General features: G+C 51.2%; 1 pseudogene; it reads right to left on the minus strand.

Annotated features, from left to right (window-relative positions):
• LOC136303554 (class I histocompatibility antigen, F10 alpha chain-like) overlaps positions 1-15,394 on the minus strand; it is a 64,733-nt pseudogene extending 49,339 nt beyond the window's left edge.
• Between the last annotated feature and the right edge of the window lie 3,157 nt (positions 15,395-18,551).

The following is an 18,551-nucleotide window of genomic DNA, read 5'->3' on the forward strand; positions in this document are numbered from 1 at the left end:
AGGGACCGTGGTGGAAGTAGTTCCAGCAGATGGCAATGGGATTTTGTCCAATGGCACACGGAACGTGGGATGGGGGAGAAAGACAGCGGGATCAGAGAGTATTTACACCTTACCATGAGAGGACCTTTATTCCCGTAAGGAGGTTCTCCTTCCACCATTTCAATGCCCACAATTCCAAAAGACCAGATGTCTGCTTTGGGGCCATAGGACTCAGCTTTTGCAATTTCAGGCGCCATCCACCAAGCAGTCCCGGTCGCCGATCTCCGTCTACTCTGCTCAGGGGTGAGTTGAGCAGAGAGGCCAAAATCAGCTGGGGAGAGAGCAAAAGAAGGTTTTGATTTGAATCCTGTGCAATTAGGAAAGCAAGGAAAAGAATTGCCCAGTTGAATTTGGAGAATGTGCTGCTGAATCTCCTGGACAACTCTCCCTGCTCTGTTTCCTCGGGACTTTAGCCAAGGAAATATGGCATTGGCTGCTTCAAAAATCCCCACATTTTTTACACGGCCTCCAGCAGTGTCTTTTGTTCCCCTGAAGCTTTAGACTTGTAGCCCCCTCCCTCTGGAAGGGACACGCACAGAGCAATGCCACTGTGGACGGCTCGATCCTTGCCATAGGTCTGTGCACGTTGCCACCGCGTGGTCAGCTCACAACAGGCTCCCTGCACTGCCACCAGCACCGTTTTGGGGGGGCTGGCACTCACTCAAAAGCAGCCCCACAGCCCACATATCCCTGGAATGCTGCACCTGCCCAAGAATATACTGACCCAGCTTGACAGAGCCATCCGTTTTGAGGAGAATGTTGAGGCTCTTCACATCTCGGTGTATCACGTGGTTGGAATGGAGAAAATCCAGTCCTTGCAGGCACTGAGAGAGAAACCAGAAACAGGAGGGCAAAAATCCATGATGTGATTTCATCACACAAGAAAGGAAAGAGCTCTCCAAGATTCCCTCTGCAGGGGAATGGGGAGTAATGGCAGAAGACAGTGCCATTGAGGGCAAGAGCACGCTGCTACAACACAGGCAGGGCAGCACCTTTCTAAAGAAAGGCATATCAGCTTGCCAAAGAGCAACAGCAACTGCTGGTGTAGACTCTGCCCTGCAAACCAGCCAGGATGACTGCTGCTGCAGTGCATGTGCTCAGAAGTACAGAGCACTCTGGCTGCACTGCTAACCTTTCCAGCTGAGGACTCAGAGAAATGAGTCTCTCTTCTTTGCTGCTCCTTTCAAACAGTGCCACCCCCACCTTTGCTTTTACAGGCAAGGACTGCAGTGCAGACAGGCCAAAGTTTAGAGAGGCAAGATGGAGAAGAGCAAATACAAGAACCAGAGTGAGAATGCAACAGCGGGAGAGAAGAGGACAAGAACAGAGTCCAGTGAGTGCAGGGGCACTGGCAGGCAGTTCGCTTGAGATGCTCTTGCTTGCCCAGAGCATATCAGCCACACAGAAACAAAGCCTGGCTCACGGAATCGCTCCTGTCCTGAGCCCCTTTCCCAGACAATACTGCCCAAGCCCTGGGACGCACAGATGGGATCCCTCACCTCTCGACTGATGGTTGCCACGTGGTGTTCACATATGCGAACCTCAGCGATGACATCATCCAGAGAGCCTCCATCCATGTACTCCATCACCAGCCAGAGTTCGTTGAGCACAAGGTAGCTGAAAGAAGGGAACAAGGCCATGCAGATGAACATGCATACATTGGTTTCTTTGCTTGATTCTTGTTTCCGGGTCCCTTTGTGACAAGGACAGAATTCAAGGAATAGACATGCCCTCCAGGCTGTGCATTGTTTGCAGTCTGTGCAGTCTGAAGGAGAACAGCACATCTGTGAGAAAGGAGATATTTTAGATGGCCAGCAAGCCAAAAGTACAGTTTAGTATCAGCCAAGATGAAAAACCTGTCCCGCATGGTATTTCTGGAAAGGAGCACCTAGTGTTCCTGGCATGGCCAGCCCTGGAAAAGAGGGGCAACAATCCAAGGGAAATCCTCTCGAGCATGCTTCATCAGCATTGAAGAAACTTGAAAAAATCAATCCTGAGACAACATGGAGGCAGTGAGCTTACAAGGTATTGACTTAGTATGGGAGGGTTGATTCAGGTTTTTGGCCAGTGTTCCAACTCAGTGTTTGAAAGCCAGGGAAGACACATGCAGGCAAAATACACTCTCTTCCCATCCATTGGAGATGAGTAGAGAAATAATAATTAACTGATTATTAACAGCTCTTTTTTCTGCCAGTGTCCAAAGTGGGGTTTTAACCTCGCATGCTTTTACTATGGAAACAAACCTTCATGGGAAGAGACCATGACCACTCACCTGTCTAAATAATCCACAACGTGGGGACTCTTATTCTTCTTCATGACCATGATTTCATTAAGCGCTTGTTGATTCCTGTTCAGTCCTTGAAGATTGATTTTCTTGATGGCCACCTAGAATGACACAGAAAATCAGTAACTTTAGAAGCTGGTGGAATGAGACCACAACACACATGGAGCGAGTGATTTTGCAATGACACAGGTGAGCTCTGCCAAAGTGCCTTGTGATTAGACAAAGGAGTAATTAGGAACTGACATTCCTACAGCTCATTTCTCTGCTCCTTTGGGGGCCAGTTCCAGGACACGTGGCCACTGACCACAATTTGCCTTGTCCACTTGTTAAAAATGGTGTGTCAACTCTCACCCCCCAAAGCTCTGAGCACACACTCTGTTTCTCTGTCCGTACTTCAGAGGAAGAAATGCGTGCCTTGGTACTCTGTGGATACATCTTGGGACCTAGGCAGGTCTTGGGGCTTTTAGGGACGCCTTGCAGATCTCTCCCCTACATGCAGTTCCCAAGTGCAGCACTGCAGGTGGCTAAGGAACTGCCAGGAACATTCAGATGTATTTGCTGGCAGCCAAAAATAGGAATTCAGGACTCTGAAGCCGTAGCCCCAGAGAGCAGTGAGATGCCCCTTTGTTGGAGCAATTGAGAGCCAGGGAGAGCGTCCTTCTCTGAAAGGAACCGCTGCCCCCCTTGCCTTCCTTCTGGCAGCTGAGCAGGACAAAGACTGTCCCAAATGCAGCTGGCAGGCTGGCACCAGTCTGTGCTTCTTGTGCCTTTGCAGCACAGCTCTAGCCACAGCTGCAGCCACAGCTGACACAAGAGAGGAAAGCCCTGGAGAGCAGCAGAATCTGCAGGGGCTCTTGACATTTACCTGTCCTCCTGTGGCAGTGTCGATCGCTCTGCAAACCTCTCCAAAAGCCCTAGAAACAAAACAGCAGCAAAGAAAGGAGAAGCCATTTAGACCTTGGAGTGAAAGCCAGCCCAGACAGGAGATGTCTGCTGGAAATGCCTCCAACCTGCAGCATGCAGGAGGGCTCTGCCAGAAGGCAGATGATGCATTTTCCTCTCCAGTGCATGGGCACTGGGCCTGTTTCTGAAGCATTGGGCTTTAGTGCCTCAGCTCAAAAGGCCAGGTGATTCTTTCGTCTTGGATTTCAGTTTCTAAACTGGGCAGTTTTTATCCTGATCACACTATTTCCTTCAGCAAACTCTTGGGAAGAAATGTTCCTTCAAACAGTTATCTGCCTGCTACAAAAAGGGGTGGTTGCTGTTTCTGGCAATGAAATCCAAGTGTCTGACAATTCCTTCTGACCACACTTCCAAATTCTGGCTGGTACTGAGAGATGGGGCAGACTAACCCCAGTGTCTGAATATGTTTGCAACTTGCCTGACTTCACCCTTGACAGATATTCCAGCAGCAGATCGTTGCCCCATGATTGTGTACAAGTAACTGTGGTTGGACTCACCCTCTGCTAACAATTTCCTCTTCAATGTATTTCCTTCGGGGATTTTCCATGCTCGCCATTTGCCCTGAGGGAAACAAAATGCAAGATGCTCACTTGAAAGCAGAGATCCCACTATCCAGGAGATACAAAAGGCAGCCCTGCTGGGGCTCTACAGTCTGGCCTTCTGAGTCCTTTGTGGCCAGCTGCGTAACAACAACAGCTGCAAGAATTGCAACAAGACAGGCAGCTCTGCAGTACAAGCAGGCCAGCACTGATTTCTACAGTCCTTTGAAGAGATCTCTTGACAGCAAACAAAGCACAGGGAGATGCATTCCCAGGAGAGGAGGGCATCTTCCCCACCTTGCAGCACTTTACCAAAAGAATGCCTTTCCCTTTGTAAACCCAAGCAGCTCATGCTCTAACCAATCCCAAGGGGCCTTCAGCAGCAGGACCCTCACCCTTGAGGAGCAGGCTGAGCTGGAAGACGCCCTTGCCCGTGGCCCACGTGAAGAACCACACTGCTTCTCCTCCCCCTGACAGCAGGGATCAGTCCCTGCCATTGCACTCGCCCTCTCAGCCCCGCACACGTGCCCACCTTCCCGCAGCGGGCAAGGGCAGCAAGGACAGCAGTGCTCCTCAGGTGCCGGCGGGACACGGACAGCTGCCCAGAGGAGATGCTGACCCTCTGTGAGCCCAGCCCAGGCCGTGCAGGAGCCGGCCCAGAGCAGGGGCTGCTGCCTCGGGGCAGCTCCGCGCTGCAGCGGCCGGCCGGCAGCGGCACTCTCCCAGCTAAGGAAGGCTCCAGCCTCGGCGCTCACACCAGCCCTCAGGGCCAGGGCAGCCACCGCCACAAAGCTGCCAAAGCCCAGGCACCAGCACTGACAAGCAATGGCAAGAAGGCACGGCCACACCCAGCCCCTTCCAAGCTGCTGCCCCCACTGAGGACACGGCAGGATTGGCTTGGAGAGCAGACACAGCCAGGTGCACGTCAGTGCCCTTTTGTGCCAACAGGTGACGGGAGACAGAGAGTCAGCTGGGCTCTCTTCTCAGCCCCACCAGCTCTTATCTGAGGGCACAGGACCGGCAGCTGCTCTGGGCAAGAAGCAGCTTCAATGACTTGTGCTGTAGAATCACAAAGGGCTTGATGTGTTTTCCTAGAGACTGATCTGAGCAGGGCTTGGGCCAGTGGGTAGCATTCTAACAGTCATGGGAATGACTGGGAATCAGGTAGGAAAAAGTGCCATGGATCTGAGGAATATACAGCAGAGGGGCTGGAGGCTCACTCCTGAGAAATGCCTACAGTGCACTTTTATCTGATCATGCCCCAGGCCTGTGTCTCTTGCACTTATCTTTCTAGGAACAAAACTAGGATATTAAATACAGATTGTAATAAAAGGATCTGTTTTTTTTCATTGGGGGCACAAAAAAACCAGCTCTTGCTCTCTGTTTCTGCTGTCACCTGATGTTCTTTCCAAAGAGTCCTCACTGACAAATATATAATCTTCTCATTAAAAAACCTGCAGATGTAGTAGTGGTAAATAGGAACAGTCATCAAAATTACGCCACTGAGACTCATGGGGCAGAAGAGCTCCTTCAAGATGGAGAAAAAACCTCTACCCAAAAAAATCCGGAAAAAAACCCAAACTAAAACCACAACCAAAAGACAAAATGCCAAAACAAATCACTTTCTGTGAAGTTTTTTTTTGCTCTGATGGCGGATGAGAAGTCAGGAGTCTAAGGAGAATTTAGGAAGCTGACTATTCTATCCAGTTTGGCCACTAGCACACAGGACTTGCCCAGATCATTTGCTAGCTCACAGCCTTCTGCTGATGCAAGGACAACCCCTGCTTCTGCCTTTAGCAGCTGGGGAAGCTCAGGCAAACCCCAGGCACGTCCAAGCTGCCCTCAGAGGCAGCGGGAACACCCAGAGCACTCTCTTGATGCCTTGGAGCACAGCCTCTCCTGTGGGGAGCCCTAAATGCTCCTGGGACCCCAAAGGGAGGAGGATCATTGGGTCCAGCTGTGCTGGCACGTGCACACAATACACTGTCCCTCAGAGAAGAAAGACACAAGACATACTCAGGAGCTCCAGGGACTCATCCTCATCATCCTCCATCTCCTGTTGCTGAGCAGAAGCCCTGTCAGTGCTGGAGATGAACGAACTGCCCGGCTTCCACTGCACAGCTTGGCCAGCACTAGTGCCTTCAGGTGACACTGCTGCTCCTGCAGGTTCAACAGAAGAGCCTGTGGAGATCTGAGACAACAAAGGAGTTGGTGTCAGAAAGAAAAGTGGCTGGCAGAGATTAGCCCCAGATCCCATTTCAAATGCAAGCCCTTAGCAAGATGCTGTCAGCCACATGCAGGGCTCTGCCATGGGTTTGTTCTGATGTCCACTCCTCAAACTGGATGGCTCAAAGCCAAAGGCTGGTTTGACTGGAGTGCAAGGCCAGATTCATTGTCCATTTTCTCCAAAATGCATTTGCATGGATTTTCTGAAGGGTGACTGCCAAAATGACCATTCTGCTTTCTCCCAAGGACGCTTTTCCCCTTCCAAGGGCTGCAGACACACTTGCAGCTCTTTGTTCAAATGTTCTACCTTCTCCCATGGAGTCCTCTTTTCTTCCGGCATCTTCTGAACGTGTCCATCCGGCAGCGCTGCTGCTTGGGACAGTTTCTGTGCCTCACAGGAATCTTGGGGCTCCCTGCTGCCAGTCACTTGATGGAAATCTTTGCAGGCTGCCAGGCGAGATGTCAACACTTCCACCTCAAGTCAAAGAGAACAAAGCAGTCAGAGAGTCCAGCTTGTCCCTGCAGCCAAGAGTCATCGACTGTGAGGAAAGGGAAAGGACCAGATTCACAAGGGATACAGACAGCTTCTTTCCAGATCCATCTGGGTCACCGTGTTCCCCTGCAAGAACACCTCAAGAAACGAGGAGAGCAGGAAGAGGCCAGCAGGAATGCATTCAGATGACTGCTGGCCAAAAGGCCAAAGCACTAGTGCCACTGTGCAGGGCAGCAGCTGAGATTCAGCAGAGCAGGGAGTGTCCTTCAGAGTGCCTGTGGCACACACTGGAGCAGGATGGCACTCAGAGGCATCACCCCACCCCCCTGCTGCTCTGCAGGGGAAAGGCAAGAAGGGCAGAAAGCACCAGGTTGGTGACTGCAGTGGCTATTGCTCATTCACTCACTTGTTTCTGTAGAGCCTCTCGCTTCTCAAGGAGGAGACCAATTTTCGCTCGGTCTTCTGCTAGAATCTCCATTTCTTCCTCCAGCCTCTTCTCCCCTGCCTTGATCCTAGCCCGAGTTTTCTGCAGCTCTGCCTCCAACTTGTCTCCAAAGTTCCGTAAAGAACAGGAGACAGAACCTTCCATCAGGGGAGTGGCTACTACTCCTCCGCTTACATGGTTTTGTTGATTGCCCCTCTCCTGATGGAGTTTCCATTGATCCTCAGTTCTTCTGATGTCTTCCCTGCTCTTCCTCCTTGCTGCCATCGTGTCACTCGGAGGTTTGGGCGGCTCTGCTTGTGCCTCTGCCTCAACGTTCTGTACAAACAAATGCAGAGCAAGTGACTGGGAGATGCCATCAGGCTCATCTTTTTCCTTTTTCAGCGTACAAATCATATTCATTCAGCCACTTCTTTCTGCTTCCCTGCCCACCTCTGCTTCCATTGTAACCCTCCTGTCCCAGTGCTGATCTCTGCAGATGCCAAGGCTCTGTGCTTTCCGTGCCTGGGGGACTCCTGGCCTCCTCAGTCCCAGGAGCTCCATTGAATTCCCCTCTCCCTGCCCTTCACTCTGTCCCACTGTGACACTAGCAGTACAATCAGCCTCCATCTGGGGCTGAAGCTCCAACAGCCTCTTCGGAAGCTGACAGGGAACGTGTCTTTTGCCACACAAGAGAAGAGTGGCCCCCCAAAGATTCATGGACAACACATCATCTCTTAGCAGCTCTTTAAAAGCCAAAAGACAGGTGGACTCCGAGTGCCTGTCAGCTCTGCTACTGACTGCTCTGCCTGAAGAGGCAAAAGAACAACCTGGCAACAAAGGCACCAAAATCCCTGTCTTCAAACAGCAACTCCACGTCCCCAGTGTGTCTCTGAAATGCTCCCGGGTAAGCACAGCCAAGAAGCTCCCGGGGACAAACCACCCCAAAGAGCTTGTGTTCTCAGATCAAGACTTTTGCTGCCTGTGGGTACTTGGCATGTCTGTGGAGAGGGACAGGTGTCCCCAGACCACAGCGTCCCCTACGTATCCACCAAGGCTGAGCACAGTGCCTTTGACATGCTCCCTCCTCTGCAGACAGGGAGCCTTCCTGCTCCAGGCTGGCCCCTATCAGAATCCCAGCAAGCTGGGGCCTAAACACGGCAGCTCAAAGCCCATTTTCCAGCTGTCACTGGCTGAGGGGAATGGCTAGGTCTGGCAGGACTGCAGCACTCAGCATCCTCAGCCACCAACAGCAAGAGCTGGCTGCTCAGAAACTTGCAGCTCTGCCTCGCACTAAAGACAGCACCCTCCAGAAGTGGCACTTACTGTCTGGGAAAGTTCCGGCTGTGGTGTGACCACAGCTGGAGCCTTGTGGTCATTTGGCTCCTCGTTGGCTTCTTGTCCAGGAGCAGAGGAAGCCGGAGGAGAGTCTGCTCTTGGTTCTGGGATCTGTGGACAGACAGGAGCGTGAGACACAGGCTCATTTAGAACCTTCTTTCTCTTCAGCTCTAGAACCAGCTCTACTAAGCACAAATCATCAACTTGGAGAGCAAGGGGATTCTAAGTCCCTCAGACTAAATTCTAATGGGCTGATTCAACTGGACACTGCTCCAAATTAGATATTCCCCCCTGACTACTATCAGGAAGCACATTCTCTCTGCAAAACTGATCTTTTAGTTCTTTTAAAGCTCTGGAATGGAAAATTAGGAAATAGGCAGTGATGCCTTTGCTCTTGCTGCAGCAGACATGGAAAGGGATTTTCTTGCAGCCTACTCAGCTGGCCCTCTACACTCTACTGCCACAGGCCAAGCTCACAGCTTGCTGCACAATTTTAAACACCAAGAACATCAAATGTTCTTTCCTTACTCACCTCAGGATCAGCACCTCTGAATACCCGGCTCAGGTGACCTGCAGTAGGCAAGGGAAAATGAAGCAGATGCTTTGAGAAAACTGGAGACAACCATTTTTAGAAGACTTTCCAAGAAGGCCTCCCAGTCTACATTTTCAAAGTTGTCCTGCTCGGCCCAGCAATGGAGGAATTGGCAAACTCTGCTGCCACAGACTCTCCCACGGAGGGAACGCAACCCCTGCAGGCTCCCTTGCAAATGCTGCCCGCACGGCCGTGGCTACACACACCCCCTTTTGAGCTGAACGTGTTGACAGGAGCTTTACCCAAGCGGCATCCCAATGGCCTTTCTGTTTCCAAATCAACTCAGTCACTAAGAAAGAGCAGGAAGACACAAAAACCAGGTTAGGTGACACCCAGGGAAAACCTCTACTTACGTGCCAGGTGAGTCAGGAAATAGCAGGAATAAGTAACTCCATAAGCAGTGAAAACTGCAGCGGCGAGTTGCCCAATCATTGTGGCAACTGCTGTGCAAGTTTGCCAACTGTTCTCCAACACTATCAAAAAGCAAGTCTCCTGTCAGTGTGCACGTGGCCACTGACAGACGCCTCAAGCTGCAGGACGCTCCTGCACTGAGCAAGCTCAAGAGCTGCTCTGACACCCCTGAGGCCTTCCGGGCACCAAGGCAACCTTGCGATGTCACCATGACCACGTGGCAACCGTGCCCTGACATCACAAAGCAAAGCCCTGTGACGGTCTGTGAATCGATAGAGATGGATAGAGTGATGTTTGTTTTGGCCTAGGCTGCATTTTTACCTTTCCCCCCTCAGCTGCCTGTTTCAGCTCGTGTTTCTCCTCCTGTGCCCCCTGTGTCCCCTGTTGCTGTGTTGGGTCTGAGCTGGTGGCCGGGCCGGGCGGAGCAGCAGTTCCAGCCTCGGCTGTCCCTGGAGCGCTGGGAGCTGCCGGTGGCCCCAGGCACTGTCCCCTGAGCCAGTGCCATCTGCTGTCCTTGTCCAGGGGTGCTGCTCTGCAGGGGAGGAAGCAAGAACAGAGTGAAAGGCTTTGAAGATGGGGCGGCGGGAATGCCTCTGCTTAGATTTCTGTTTAAAGATATATGGACTGTAGCATAGAGAGGAATAACTTCATGGATATTTATATATGCAAATTACTATTTGTATAGGAATATTTCTGTATGTATCTTGGTATATTTATAAATGTATGCTACATATATATGTGTCTGTATATATGCATACATCTTTGTAATAACATATGTATATATGGATGTAAGTATATGTATATGTAAGTATGCTGTTCTATCTGTGTTTTCATTCTATTTCCCATGAATACAGTTGTGTAGGTATTTCTATTTATGCAGTTGGAGTTATATGGCTCTTTAATTAGGTATATTGGTATTCCTAGAAGTAAATAGATCTAGTTTTCTATTTACATCTGTGTATTGACTTCTGTATTTTGAGGTGGGTGTATCTGGGTGTATCTTTCTATTTAAACATGTTTGGAGATGTATAGTTGTGTCATTGTATCGATTGAGATCTTTGTAGACGACTGTTTAGATAGAACTACTGATATTTTTGTATTCCTAGATGGGCTTTAGGCTTGCAGTAATATGTAATAAATTAAGTTGCTAAACACCTAATTGATCTTTGTGTCTAGTGAGTTGTTGTAGATGTTGGCAATAAATTAAGGTTTTCTTAACTGAAGTAGATATTTGTATATTTTTACATAGCATTGTTGTAAAAATTTAAAAAATCCCTTTTTTAATTTAAATTGAGATATATAGTTAAATTAAATACATAGTTGTATAGTGTCAGCGCCGGTGAAGCAATTTGTAATAAATGACATTTTTCATGTGAAATCAATTCTGGTGTATTTGTCGATCAGCAGTGCAGCTGTAGGAATCTGCAAGAAAATACAATTGTCAACTGCAATGGGTGTTTTGTGATTTGTGCTGTCCAGAGCAATGAGCAGTTGTAAATACTGGAGGATTTTGGCCATGGAAATCTCCATCCATGCCCAGCACATGCCCCACTTGCACTCAGGCTGCGCAAGGAAAGCACAGGTTTGGGATGGCAGCAGAGCCACACCTTGGCTGAGAACTCACTGCAAGGGCGGCTGAGAAAACTTTGGGACTCCACGGAGCCTTCAAGTCCAACCAGAGCCACCCAGGGAGGACAAATCCACCCACCATGCCATGGGCAGCTCTTCAGGAAGCGCTCCAAGTGTCCCTCTGAAGGTCATCCTGGAGCCCAGGAGCAGAAGAAAAATGGGTCACAACCTTGCCTTGTTTTCATAGCCTGCATCTTCTGCAGAGGAGACAATGGGATGGACAGGAGGAAGGGGAGGGGAGGAATGACTGTGTTAACCCAGTCTGCCTTGCTGTGTCCTGCTATACTTTGCAGCAGTGAACATTAGAGGTAATGCCAAATTCCTATTTAGCACCATGACACGCTGCTGCTTCATTGCAAAACTGCCTCAGCATTGTTATAAATACATATTAAGTGTTTGTCTTTTTACAAATATGAAAATGAATCTTAGATGTGTTATGGTAGAAAGTTATGCTACAGTAATATACCCCCTTGTAGTAGTGGGATAAATACAGTTTTTAGGCTATAGCAGATGCTTTTTGTAACTAGTTAAAAAAATTACAAAAAAATTGGAGAAGCAATGAAGAAATTCCTCACATAATCTCATGTGGATAGACACAATAGCAAGGACACCGACGACTCCAATGGGAAGAATTTATTGCCTTCGTTATCAAGAGATTTACGACTTTGTGGAGGCATGAAAAATTTATGTGCAAGAAAGAATGGTGGGAGAGAAAAGTTGCAATTAAGCAGGAACACCTAAAGTCAAAAGGAATGTGTAAATCACATACGAAATTTATGAATACGCAATAACCTATGGTATTTAAAGGAAAGATCCTTTGTTAGCAAGCTGTGCTTTGGGTGGAAACACCAGGCACCCAGACGTCTGTAGTTTTGCTTTTCTTATGTCTCTTCTTATTGTTTATTATTAAACTTTTAAAATTTTAACAAAAACTGAACTGTGTTTTTCTCAGAGAAAATCAGCTGAATTTCTTGTCAGTTTAAGCAGATGTGGTGAGAAACAGTGACAGTGATTCAAACAGGTTTTCTAACCTTGTCATCCAGAGGGAATTTTGGCTTGCTTTTTCTTCACTGTATGCAAAACATTTTGGAGTTGTTCTGGATCCTTCGAGGAGGTATCCACAACCGACCAAAATAGAAAAGGGGGATTATGGCATTCATTCTCTTTTAACACCTATTTGCACTAAGCTCTAGCTTCAGCTTAGTAAGGAAAAGGAGAGATTTTCTTTAGTCATGCAGTGCGGAATCATTGGTGTAGGAACAGCCACAATTCCAGGTGTAAGAACAGTGTGTTCTTGCTCTTAACAGGACATTGTGGACAAAAAAAAGCCCCCAAATCCTCACGATTCACCTCTTAGGTAAAACCAGAATGGTTCATGGTGTCAAACTAGCAGGTGATGGAAATAACAAATGTCCCTGGGCTGGGGCAGAAGTCTGGGAGTCAAAGGCTTGGGAAAAGAGAGCTGGCAAAGCCAGCCCAAGCTGCAGGCTGGCATTGGGCTCAAGGCAAGAAGGAGCTTGTGCTGCCAGCACGGGAAGGGACTCCAGGCACAGGAGCTGGCCGGTGGCAGGAGCAGCTGCTGCTGTCACCACCAGGGAAGGGCTGGCAGCGCGCAGGAGCAGCGGGCACATTGCTGGTGGGGACAGCTGGCAAGTTGGAGCGGGCCAAGCGAGGATCAAGAGAGGCTGCTGCTTGTTGTAGAAGTAGTTTTTGACATGGTTACACCAGTCTCACCAAGGTCAGAGCGTTACAGTCTGTGCCATTCTGCAAAATGGCTTCTAGCACAGAGTCCCCATGTGCCAAGCAGAAGCGGCAGCAGCAGCACCCCCAATCCAATGCATTCTATTCCTGAATCATCCAATCTGCTACAAACATGATGCTCTTCCTGTCTTTTTGCACCTGTCCTGGTCTAACACAGTTGTGGGACAATGGTGGTCGTTTCTTACACAAAGGCCTACGCCTACAGCCTTTCGATTCAGTCTAGCAATGTCAGCAATGCTCTGTTATGTTTATGATATGTCTAGGACTTAGTGAACTTTGCGCGAGGTAATGCTACTGAAGTTTAAACTGGACTTCAAGGCTTTTCTATCAACTAATACAGTGTCCGATGTGCTTAAGGCACTTAAGGCAGCTTTTTACTCACCTAAAACTAAAACTTCCATTCCCACTTCTTGCCCGTGTGACTTTATGGATCTCAGTTTTTCTGAGAGTTTCAAAGCAAGCCCTGCATTCTTTTCTGCCTCTTAGCCTGTGTGCACGGGGTCCTGGGAGATTTCTATCTGGTTTCCAACAGGGCTGGGACACAGCTCCATGGGTCCCTTCTCTTCTTGTTCCCAGGTCTCCACACGGTGCAGGTGGTTTCCAGCTGTGACCTCCTTTCCAATGAAGAATCCATGGATCCCCCCAGTACAGCTGCAAGGGGTAGGATTTGATCTCCTTCCAGCTGGGATCCAGGAGCCTTGCAGTGTCCCATGGTTCCAACTGGATGACCCCAAGGTGCTGGGAATGCAAAGGGATGATGGTGGAGCAGATGAAGCATTAGTTGCAACACACGTGTGTGGAAGAGCCCCTAAAAGGCATCAGATATGGTCAGGAAGCCGTGGAGCAGAGAGGTGGGTTTGGGAGAGGAAGGGCAATTCCTCTGGGAATGTGGGCTTGAGAAATGAGGCACTTGGGAATGGCGGAATTGCCGTGGAATTTCCATGGCTGTATCTCACTGTCATCTCTCCCGGCGCGGGGGATCAGGTGTAGCCAGGGTTGTGGCGGTCCGGTCCGGGGGCGGGACGAGGACGACTCGTGCAGGCGGGGTTTTGGGGTCGGGGCTGGCGCAAGGGAATGGGTCTTCCCGGGCTTCACCAACCAGGTCCGAAGGCCGACCCGGGAGAGCAGGTGTACCCAGGATTCACCAGCCAAGCCCTGGGTCAGAACGGCAGCGGACAACAGGTCTACCCAGGGTCCTGGAGGTCCAGGGACGGGACGAGCGGTCTAGCCAGGATTTTGGAGCCAGGTTTGGCGGGCGGCGCGGGGGAACAGGTCTACCCCGGCATTCAGCAGCCAGGGACCAAGTCCGGCGGCGGACAACAGGTCTACCCATGCATTCGCCGGCAAGGGACTGTCTGGCCGAAGAGAACAGGTCTACCCAGGCCTTGGGCAGCCAGTTAGAGAGTCTGGCGGCAGAAACAGGTCTACCCCGGCATTCACCAGCCAGGAACAAAGTCCGGCCGCGGACAACAGGTCTACCCAAGGGTTGGGCAGCCCGGCACCCAGTCCTGCCGCAGGCAACAGGTCTAAGCAGGGGTTGTGCAGCAAGGGACTAAGTCCGGCGGTGGATACCAGGTCTACCTAGGGGTTGGAGAGCCATGGACCAAGTCCGGCCGCGGAAAACAGGTCTACACGGGACTTGGGCAGCCAAGAAACAAGTGAAGCGGTAGACAAGAGGTCTACCCCGAGGCTGGGCAGCCAGGGACCAAGTCCTGCCGCAGACAGCAGGTCTACCCCGGGGCATTCGGCAGCCAGGGACCAAGTCCGGCGACGGATAACAGGTCTACCCAGGGACCAAGTCCTGCCGCGGAAAACAGGTCTACCCCGGGGCATTCGACAGCCAGGGACCAAGTCCTACCGCAGACAGCAGGTCTCCCCAGGGACTGTCTGGCGGCGGATAAAAAGTCTACCCAGGGACAAAGGCCTGCCGTGGACAGGAGGTCTACCCCAAGAAACGAGCCCTGCCGCGGACAACAGGTCTACCCAGGAAACAAGTCCGGCGGCGGAAAGCAGGTCTGCCCAGGAAACGAGTCCTGCTGCGGACAGCAGGTCTACCCCGGGGCATTCGGCAGCCAGTGACCAAGTCCGACCGCAGACAGCAGGTCTCCCCAGGGACAAAGTCCTGCCGCGGAAAACAGGACAGCTGCCGGTCCCTGTGCAGCAGAAGGAAGCCGCAGGGCGGGTGCCCGGGCGGCAGCGACAGCCGCTCCCTGGGCAGCGGCTTGAAGCCAGCGCGCCCATCCCGCCCGTCCGGCAGCAGCCGCGCCCTGGGGAGCTGCTGGGAGCCGCAGGGCGGGCGCCTGCGCCCCTCCCGCCCCGCCGCCGGCCGCTGCCTGTTGGCCGTGCTCCGGCGCCTGATGCGGAGCAGGAGGTCGGGGCGGTCGCAGCGAAACCAGGGGTTGGTGTAGTGGAGCCAGGCGCCGGCATCGCCAAGCCAGCCCGGCACCTTGCGGAAGCCGTAGCGGTTGAGCTGGCGCAGGAAGTTGCATAACTGCGTGGCCCGGAAGGTGTGCGGGGCCGGGCCCTGGGAGCCGCCCGGGCTGAGCAGCTCCCGCTCCAAGAGGAAGCGGTCGATGAGCAGCCCCCGGGCCTGGCTGTCCCAGCACACGGAGCGGACGTGGGGGCTGTTTGCCAGGCGCCACAGCTTGGCGGGGAAGGTGCCGGCGCTGAGCCCGGCGGGCAGCGGCAGCTCCGGCATGGTGTCGATCGCCAACAGTGGCCACAACGGCCGGAGGGCAACGGCCGCAGCACAGCACGGCTCGGCACTTTGCGGTTTGGCTCGGCTCGGCACGGCACGGCCGAGCACAGCACGGCTCGGCACAGATCAGCACAACTCGGCTTGGCACGGTAGGGCACGGGAAGCCCGTGGCCAGGGTGGGCTCTGGGAGCAGTGGTGGACTCTGTCCCCACGCTGCATCCTGTGCCTGGGTCACCGTCGGTGACGGGGGAAAAGGACATTGCTTTGTCTTGGCTGGGGAAAGGATGAAAAGGGGACATGAGAAAGCATCCTTTTGGTCACCTTTTCAGCAGATTAACTGTTTTTTTTCTCGCCATCTCTGCCTGTTTTTTGCAGAGTTGGAACATCTTTCATGATTTGGAGTCAGCAGCAGAAGCAGGAAGGGGCAGTGATTTTGTCAGCATTGTCATCAAAACGCTAGTGCTGCCCCATGGATGGATGTTGCTTGATGCAAGGGATGAAAGGCCTTCACTTGTAGGGCGCTCACGCCGGTGTCTTCCCAAAGGACGTTGCCATTTTCTTTCCTCAGGAATCGCTTCTTCTGTTTTTCCCCCCATCTGGGGAGATTTCCAATGCAAATGCCTCCTGCAGCCAGCTCTTGCCAATGCAGACTGACAAAGGAGATCTTGCAATGGACAGAGACTCCCTAGAGCTGGTGTGGAGAGGTGAGGGGGCAAGGTTTGTCCTTTAGTCTTGAAATCTTGTTGGGGAGCTGATTGTGCTTTGGGGGACTGACAAAAATGTTGTGTCCTGAAAGACCACAGAGACTTTGGGGTTGTCATGTTGGGGCAGAAATTTATGTCTGAGAACTTTTTGAAATGCCTTTTTTTTTTTTTTTCCCCCTCCCCTGCAGAGAACCTTTTCGTACCTTTTGGGGAACTTCCGTCTGCTGGTCTCCCAGATCCAGCCGTTTCCCAGGGTTCCTTCCCAAACTGAGGAGTAGCCCATGGCCTCCACTCTCCAGCTGGAACAGAAAGAAGCACAGAGCTTGCTGTTGCGGGAAAAGAGCTTCTCTTTCCTCCCGGCTTTCCCTTTGGGGCAGGTTGGTATGAGCTCATTTAATAAAGGAAGGTTTAAACTCTGGAGGTGTTACATTTCAAACTGCTCCAGCCTCGAGCTCTTGTGTGGGTATCCTTGGACAAAAGGCCTCCCTGTGTGAGCTCCCAGTGGGCTGGTTCAGTAAGGAAGTTGATATTTCAGGCTTGTGACTGCTGAAAGCAGTTGGTTTCTGGAGGTGTCCGGAGCTGGGAGCAACTACTTTTCTCGCCTGCCTGCAGAAAAGGTAGTGGGAAAGTGGGGATTGCACTTGCAGAGATGGCAATCAGGGGTGTTTTCCGAGAAATGGGCTGGCAGAGAGGCAGGTCTTGTGCTCAACTGGCTGTGTGTTTGTTTTGGTGGTGGGGAGATGTTGTAATGAATCAGCCGAGACTCCATATCCTTCATGCAGATAAAGCCAATTCTTTATTCACATCACTTATTTTATCCAGTTTTCAGGGACCTCATGCACCACACCCATTGGCTGGTAGTTTTCTTACTGCCTCATTGATTGGTCAGAAGGTCATTTGTGTGTATGTGCTAAGTTTCAGGTTGTTTACATTTTTCCTTGGTGGGTTCTGATGGAACAGAGCTAATATTTATGCAGATGCACTCGTTTTTCTCCCTAGGAACGGGCTGTTTTGTGAACAAACTTCACCTTCTCTAAACAGTTTTCAACTGGGAACTTGCAAGCTATTGCTAGCTGCTTAGCTAAAGTAGCATGGCCTCATGCATATTCCATAAGACCTTTCTTTAATAACATTTTTTACCTGTCTGCAGCAGGGAGAGTCACAGACACAGACACAGACACCAGCTGAAGCAACAGTGTCATTTACTATCATGCAGGAGTGCAAAGGCAAATGAGAAAAGAAGAAGGTAAGCAATGCACCTCATCACTGGTACAAAAGGTTGCCTCTAGTGATTAAGAAAGATCCATCAGCAGACACCCTTCTGCTTTATCCTTCATCCAGATCCACTCATCAGCTGGGAAAGCTGTCCCAGCAAAGCTCTGGAAAGTCCCTGCCAGGAACCAGGAAATCCTACACTGCCTGCCCCTTTCTTGGCCACCAGGCTTCTGACTGCACTGTGAGAGTAGCCCAGCTTTGACAGTGGTGAACGAGCAATCTGACAGACCTTCTGGGGCAGCAGATCTGATTTCATCTTCCTCTTGGTTTTCTCCCTGAGCCTGTCCAGGGCTCAAAGAGGAACCAAGGCCAGATGTGGCCTTGTCTGGTTTCTTCATGCTGAAAGGTAAAGATGTGTTTCACCAAGTAGTGAATGCATAGATCCTATTGATAGTAACACTTGGTTAAGGAGCAGATCCATCGAACGTTTGGTTGGAAGGGTCATCCAGAGGGCAGATTTAGCTCAGGACCTGTTGTTCAGGCCTTAGTCCTTCAGTATTTTGTGGTGCAAATCAATGCCCTGGAAAGCTGGAAACAAACAAATCCCGCTTGAGCACGTTTCAGAGCGGGAGCAGGATTAGCCCTGCAAGGCCGGGCTAGGGCCAAGAGCAGAGGGCCAGCAGGCTGCATTTGCCCAGAGGCAGCTGTCCAGACCAAGAAGGCCACTGGTGCCCAGGGCCTGAGGTGCCCGAGGCTGCCTCCCCGCTGTGCAGCTCTGCAGAGCCCGTGGAGCGCAGGGTCCCGGGCAGCCAGGGCGGCCTGGCTGCCTTGGAGCACGAGGAGTGTCCCAGAGAAGCTGCGGCCCTTGGCTTTTTAACTGTTGCTCAGAGTCTTGTCATTAGTCCACACTGTCTGACATGTTCTCCTTTCCTCTCGCATATTGAAGAGAGCTTTTGGAGAAAAGTGGCTGATGTAGTTTCTGCTGGTGCTGGTGCTTCTGTCTGCAGGTCAGGGCAGGTGGTTTGAACCAAGGACGGAGTCCGCAGTTAACACTGCAGTTTTGCCAAGCCAAGGAAACCATTCACAACTGGGTGACCGATGCTGAGCAGCTTTGCTAGGTTTTGGAAAGTTATCACCTTAAAAACCCAACAAATGTTCCTACATGAGGGTACCAGCAGTGTACCAAAGATCCCAACTTTTTCCACCTCTTTTCTGTGTCTTTGGTGTTTCTAAGTTCC

The sequence above is a fragment of the Chamaea fasciata genome, unplaced genomic scaffold (genome assembly GCF_029207755.1).
Source record: "Chamaea fasciata isolate MVZ Bird 193981 ecotype frontalis unplaced genomic scaffold, bChaFas1.0.hap1 SCAF_37, whole genome shotgun sequence".
NCBI lineage: Eukaryota > Metazoa > Chordata > Aves > Passeriformes > Sylviidae > Chamaea > Chamaea fasciata.